We start from the raw sequence: 7359 nt of genomic DNA on the forward strand, positions 1-7359 counted from the left end.
GAATTATTCAGCCCAAAATGTCAACAGAGTGGAAGTTGAAAAACCAGAGAGATAGAGCACAAACAGGGGAAGGGGCAGAGAGAGAAGGAGACGGAATCCGAAGCAGGCTCCAGGCTCTGAGCTGTCAGCACAGAGCCCGACTCAAGGCTCGAATCCAAAAACCATGAGATCATGACCTGAGCTGAAGTCAGAGGCTTAACCAACTGAGCCACCAAGGCGCCCCAAATCTGCATTTTAATAAGAGTCTCAGGTGACTCCTATGCACCTTGACGTTTGAGAGGCAGTGAACTATACTTTTAGCTCTACCACGCTAAGTCTTAAGTAAAACAAATCCCGTACATTTGTTTGTTCTCCATGCACAGACACAAAGAAGCAACGTGAGAAAGGTAGTGGTCGGCACGTGGGGAAGAACATGGACAGCTCCAGCAGCGATGTAATATTAGGGACTGGAATTCTCTTCAGCAGATGGTTCTTAATAGATGACTTCCCCATGATGATGAGAGCTTGCAAACAATTGTGCCAGCATACCAAAAAGATGAGTGGTCCAGAAAAAAGAAACGCATAGCTTCTGGGCTGTGCTTTTCTTTGGTGTGTGCCAATGTTACAGAACGGATCTACGTAAAAACAAAAACATCCCATTAAAGTCATTAACAGCTAACTTGTTTAAAATTGTTGAAAAAAATAGAAGGAAAAGAGACTGATTTTTTTTTTTTTAATTTTTAATTGCTAATTTTGGTGTCACGTAAACTTAGTTTCAAAACCAATCGAACCCTCACTGCCACTTCTGGGCATACAAAAATGCATTGACGTGTCCTACAACCATCAAAGATCCCATTGGCATTTGATGTTACACAGCGATCTTGTCTGATTAAAGCACTGTAAGCACAGATCCAGGTGCTCTCAGATTCAAATTCCCGTTCTGTGATGCATGTTAAACCGTTCACTAGAAACCACAGTCCCTTTATTTATAATAGGGATTTATTTAATATTGACTTTGTATTTCTATATTATTTTTTATTATCCACACTTTTGCTTTATTTTTTAATTTTTTTTAATGTTTATTTATTTTTGAGAGAGAGAGGGAGAGGGGGAGAGAGAGAGAGAGAGAGAGCACAAGTGGGGGAGGGCAGAGAGAGAAGGAGACACAGAATCCAAAGCAGGCTCCAGGCTCCAAGCTGTCAGCACAGAGCCCGATACGGGACTGGAACCCACGAACTGTGAGATCATGACCTGAGCCTAAGTCAGACGCTTAACCAACTGAGCCACCCAGATGCCCCTCCACACTTTTGTGCCCCTTAACTGCCCCCCAAAAGTGTGATCAGCTGAAGCAGAAATGCACTCATGCTTTAAGGCTCACAAATAACCCGTATCTGGAGACAAAAGATAGAAAACCATCTATGTTTTCTATACACACAATGTAAAATTAACACTTCTGATTTTAAACATCTCTTATAAAAATATCCTTAGCAAAAGAAATATATACACTTTATTTTTCTTATGCTTACACACCCTGTCTACGATAGGCATCAAAAACAAGAAAAATATACAAACACACACACATGCACACACACACACGCCTACATTTATGGTCAATTATATTGCAGAATATACGCATCAACACCTAACGTCAAAGAACCTCCTCTTTACCCTGAAAATATGTATCTAAACTTTGGTTTTCAGTGAAACTATTTATTCCACGATTGTGTGTCCTCCAGGATCCACCTGAGTTTATCCCGCAATCTTCAATCTTAGTCTATCCAACACGTTTGGCCAAAAAATGCCTGTTCCACCTTTCCTCATGCAAGTGATAAGTATCTGCTTCCGTTGTGCACCGCAAGAAGCTTTGCTTCTGGAAGCAGAGCCTTGCAGCTCTCCTTTTATCTAACTCACCCTGGGGATAACCCCCTAGGAAGGGCCTGGATGGCTTGAGTGAGCTATGGAAAACTAAAATCCTATGCTCTGTTAACTGAGTGTAGCTTCAACCTTATTGTTGGAAGTGAGCCTTACCCGACATTTGATATTAATCATCGACACTAGAGAAATAGCTCAGGGAGAAGAATTGTCATCTGTGGCCAACCAAGTCTCACTGGACACAACCCACTGCTCAGTGTTACTTTAACTTGTTGTGCTGGGATGTCACAGCTGTCAGCCAGCTCACACATCTTTCCAAAGACTTGCTAGGTCTAGTGTTCTCCCTGTCCATAAATGCAACATATGTTAGCAACATTCATTGACAGATTTCAGCAGTCTTTTTCCCCTCGTCGAGCTGTTAGTTTAGTTGTCAAACACAAGAATCTCTCTTTAGTCTTTAAAGAATTCAGAGCCACAATCAGAGCTAGGAGGAAATAGCAAAGGAGACTGACAGCATGCCCATCAAGATTTTCCAGCAGCTGCTGAGCTGTTTACATACACTGCCTGCCCTCCCTCCGTCTTTCCAGCCAGTGGAATACTGAAGAAATGTACCTGGACTTTATAGATACAGACAACTGAAAGACACCGATACAGATGAAGTAGAGGTCAAATGAAAGTTAATTTTAAGTTGTCTAGTTCATTGGGGTTAGTCATTTTTTATCGTTCATACATAGCCTCTTCAGGGACCCCCACGTTATGTCTGGGCTCTGCCCAAGAGGCCAGAAAGGTTGGGTGGTGAGCAGAGGCTCCATAAAGCACAAGGACCATGGAGCCGGAGGCATTCCCAAAAGGCCTTCGTCAAATTACTAAAGACATGTAGGAAAAATGCAAGCAATAGTAAATAAAACTATGCTGATGGGAAGGCATAAAAGAGGAAAGTTGGAGAGGTTAGTATTCTAGAAAATGGTGAGAATGGAGTGAGAAATTTGGGGCAGGGCAAAACGAGGTTGTCAAGCATTTAAAGCCAAGCGTGCCGGACCTGAAGCTGAGTATTCTTCTTAAGTGGTTCCTGAGGCATCTCTTTGAAACAACATCTTCAAACAACTTAGATATATATGGTGTTCAAAACGAATTCCAGCTTTTCAGGACTCCAGCAGGAATATACCCAAGAAGGACAATTTTTATTTTACATAGAAGATTGTAAGCTCCTCGCTAAAGAGGCATTTCTCTATGAGAAAATGAGGTCATGCTTGGGGTCTGATGAAGCCAAGGTCTGTCATGCATCCAGAGCAGTCCTGAGCTCTGTCAAACTTGACCCTCAGGCTTTGCTCCAGGCTTCCCACTGCAGTTGCATCGATTCTTACTCTTTTCTGAAAACGTCACTGATCTTGAACATGGCCATATGAGATCCCACCTGTGGGATCAAGAACAGGAGAAAGATGTAAAACTTTTCTCTCCAACTCAAGCAAGCCAGAAATGCTGACTTCATTAGGAATATCAGCTCACGTCCTGGCATATGGCAGATTTATTCACAAAGTAAAAAACTGGGAGTTTTTAAATATTCTTTTCATTAAAATTTAAGTTAAAAGAAGATGAGTTTAGTGAAAAGCAATTGTTTATATAAGCTATCATTTTATTTTATTTACTTGGCAGGTAAAACCAAGGGATGAAAATCTTGACTCACCATCATTTTAAAGAAAACCGTCCTTGGGGCGCCTGGGCGGCTCAGTCGGTTAAGCGGCCGACTTCGGTTCAGGTCGTGATCTCGCGGTCCGTGAGCTCGAGCCCCGCATCGGGCTCTGTGCTGACAGCTCGGAGCCTGGAGCCTGTTTCAAATTCTGTGTCTCCCTCTCTCTGACCCTCCCCTGTTCATGCTCTGTCTCTCCCTGTCTCAAAAATAAATAAAACGTTAAAAAAAAAAATTTAAAGAAAACCGTCCTTGATCCCTGTAGCTGACAAAAAATTGGACGTGAATTTCATTATGCTAGGTCCTTCGAGGAGTATAGTAACTTAATAAATCTTTGTGGGAGCCCTTGCCTCATGTTCTTTGTATAGAATTTTGTACCCTCATCTACTATTAACACCTACCTGAAATAGAAGGAGTAAAGTTGATCTCTGGGTGAATGATTGCGTTGGTCCAAATTCCCTAGGATCCTGTATCTGGCCACTCCCCGAGACCACATGCCCTGAGCCTGTTCATATCTGGCAGGCTAATCGAGTATGTTTCCTTCACGCAGGGCATTGCTGCAAACCCTCAAGGACAGCATGCCCATTGCGATTTCACCCTTACCTCTAAAATGTATCTATCATGGGAGTACGAAAGGTAGCATGACTGATGGTGATTAAGAGGCCACATGGCTTGATGGAAAAAGAACAGGACTTGGAATCAGAAGGCAAGTGTTCTTGTTCCAGTTCTAACCCTTATTAGCGACATGACTTCAGGCAAATCTCTTCAAATCCTTGTCCTCAGTTTCTCATTTGTAAATGTGGGGAAGGATAACGTTCCATGCCAGATTGTTTTTAAATAAAATAATATGTGAAAGCACTTTGTAAATAATGAAACAATATACACAGGTAAGAAATTAAGTGTAATTAGTGTTCAAAACTTAATATTTTGTGATCACAGAATGTCAACTAATGAGCTTACTCCCATAGAGTTACATGAACTTCTTTTCCAAAAGAAGTCAATTAAACAAAGACCCTGGTTTCCTTGGTCAAAGTGCTTGAGCAGAATGTTTATTCTTGCAGCATGGTTGTAATTGTCTTGAAACTCCAGCCTACACTTGAGCCAAGTAATACTGTCAAGACTTTGCATCTACATTGATTTATCCGTATTCACATGTTTCTCATGGCCTAGCTAGAAGAATGAATAATGAGAAAAATAATGTGGCTCCCTTGACAATTTCTGGTTTCAGAAGCCTCTTTCAGCCACATTTCATCGTGAGCAATGAATCTCAGGAAAAGAAACTTCACCTCAACCTTCCCTCGGAAAACAGATGGGGAAAATTGATAGTAAGTCTCAAATATTACCTTGGCTGAAGCTTATGTGGGAAGACTCCCAGGTAAGGAGTCAGAAAACCAATGCTCTGGACCCAGCTATGGTGGAAACACATGTTACATCAACTTGACATCTAACCTTTATGGAATCTGCTTCTCCATCTACTAAATGGAGGAAAGAGGGGATTGGAATTCAATTGTTCTCAACTTTTTTGTGTGTCATAGTTCTCTTTAAATATGAAAAATCACAGCCACCATACGAGGAACTATTAACATTGTCTCCACCTTATTATTAGGTCACTGAAGCTTAGCCTATGTAAGTAACACAAAATAAAATTTGCATGCCCGTTCAGGGAGTTCAAGGACCCACACAGATGATCTATAGAAGACTTCAGGTGAAGAGTCTCAGAATTAGAGCATATAATATTTCTGTCTGTGCTTCACTTTTCTAAAAGTGTGAGTACATACTCTATTTTGGTCACACACAAAAGCATGGTCTGGTAAGGCCCATTTCCTTCTAATAGTATATGGAAAATGACCTGCCAGTGGGTATGCAACACTACTACCCAGTGAGATAGCAACACACCATCATCTTTTCAAGTAAAGCCAATATCTCTAAGTAAACTTTGTCCTGGTACGACCCAGAGAAGCTATTGTCAGTAGGCCCTGAATTTGCCCTTAGGCCACTCTCTTCCTAAATGCAAACTAGATTGGATAGTATTGTCAGGGGCCAGAGATTCTTACCATTTGAGTTCTCTGCTGTAGATAGAGAATACAACTTTTTCAAATACAAATCAAGATCAATCAAACATTATACTTGAATAAACACATTTTCAGACATCCAACTTCTCCAAAGAGGTTGCTTCCCTGAACCTCTTTTTTTCTTTTTTAAGGAGATTGTTAGAGTTTGTGTTCCATCAAAACAAAGAATTAAATCCAAAAGATCAAGACATGAAATGCAATCTAGCTATAACACTAGAGTACATCTCTTTGAATGACAGCAGAGTCCCAGGACTGTAGCTTAGGAGGAAGGAAAGGTGTGTAGAAATGGACTGAAAGTTAGTTTACAGAGCTGTTAGAGGCTATAGTAAACTTTAACTGGAAACTTGAAGAAAGATGAGCAAAAGACAAAAAAAAAAAAAAAAAAAAAGAGCCAATAAATTCATAACAAATATTAAAGTTTGCACCAGAAGTACCCTTAGCATGAATATTTACAAGGACAAAATAATGAAAACCCCGATAATGGACTTTACCATAATGCTATTTTACAAGTTTTCAGAAAGAACAAATATGTCTGTGTATGAAGGGTATAAGAAAGCAAAATCTTTATCTTCTACAGTCAACAAGTAGCATCTAAAACATAAAATCAGATAAAGTAGTAGAGTAGTAGCAGAAACATGCTATTAGAAATTACAGGTAATTGCTGGAAGGAAGAGCTGAAAGAGTTGAAAATGATCACATCTTGGGAGTGGGAAATGAGATGGTGAGAAGATAAAGCAAGCCTTGTAATATCATTTGACTCTTAAAGTTGTGTACAATAAATACTTTGATGAAAATAAAAAGTAAACATTGACAGAATAATAAAGGAGACTATGAAATAGACAAGTCATATCCACCCCACTCTGGGAGGAGTTACGCTGCCTCTGCTCCTCCCTTCAGATTCTGAGGACATTCCACCTCTACCAGAGATCATCATTGCATAACCCTTTTCACGACCCCATGGAACATTCCAGACAGTTTTGGAACTAAAAGTGCCTCAGGGTCTCTGATTATTTGTCTTGAGCTATGATTAAGAAGTAGCACGGGAGGAAAAAAAAAAAAAGGAAAAAGAAGTAACATGGAAGTTTTTGAGGAAACGATACCATCGTTGTGTTTCAAGTAATTGTTTTGAGTAAATACTCTTAAGTAAAGATCAGTTGCGGGAAGCCCAGCTTTTGTTTTCTCAGGTTCAACATGGTCAGTGCTTTCAAAAGCCATCATTCATTACACTGCTATGTTGCCTGGTAAGCAGTTTGAACAACTTCTGAATTTATGCGCTCTAAACTAAAAGCAAAATGGCATACAAATTAGGAAATACTCAAGGCTTGAATGTATTCTTTTCACCTTTGCCAGTGTGATGGGTTATTTCCACCTCAGAAAGGATAATGAAGAGCAAGCATTCAGAGTGGGTCTCTTAGAGGAAACACAGTTTTTGTCCACTCTGTTCATCTAGCAGCTACAAAATTACGAGACTTGGGCGTGTAATCAATGAAACCAGACTAACAGACTTTCTTTTAGAAGGAATCGTTCAGCTTTCTCCAACCACAGACAACAACCACGGTGGGGCAAACATCCCCTAAGTTCACTAAGAACACTCAGGAAACTGAAGAAGACAGTGCATATAGTTTACTCTCATTATTACCAGGAAAACAACTCTAAGTACAAGTCCTATTAAAATGCATGAGTTTTCAGATCAATGTTCTCTAGCCCACAAAGTGTGTTTAGACACATATTTCACTGTTGAAAGGCATT

General features: G+C 40.2%; 1 long non-coding RNA gene across 1 annotated transcript; it reads right to left on the bottom strand.

The window, feature by feature from the left end:
* Positions 1-208: 208 nt before the first annotated feature.
* LOC115511564 lies at positions 209-3566 on the bottom strand. Its single transcript, XR_003968101.1, has 3 exons — positions 3536-3566; positions 2891-3265; positions 209-614 (listed from the first exon to the last, which is right to left on the bottom strand). It is a non-coding gene; the product is annotated as an uncharacterized LOC115511564 (long non-coding RNA).
* Between the last annotated feature and the right edge of the window lie 3793 nt (positions 3567-7359).

Source organism: Lynx canadensis, chromosome B1, assembly GCF_007474595.2.
Source record: "Lynx canadensis isolate LIC74 chromosome B1, mLynCan4.pri.v2, whole genome shotgun sequence".
Taxonomy (NCBI): domain Eukaryota; kingdom Metazoa; phylum Chordata; class Mammalia; order Carnivora; family Felidae; genus Lynx; species Lynx canadensis.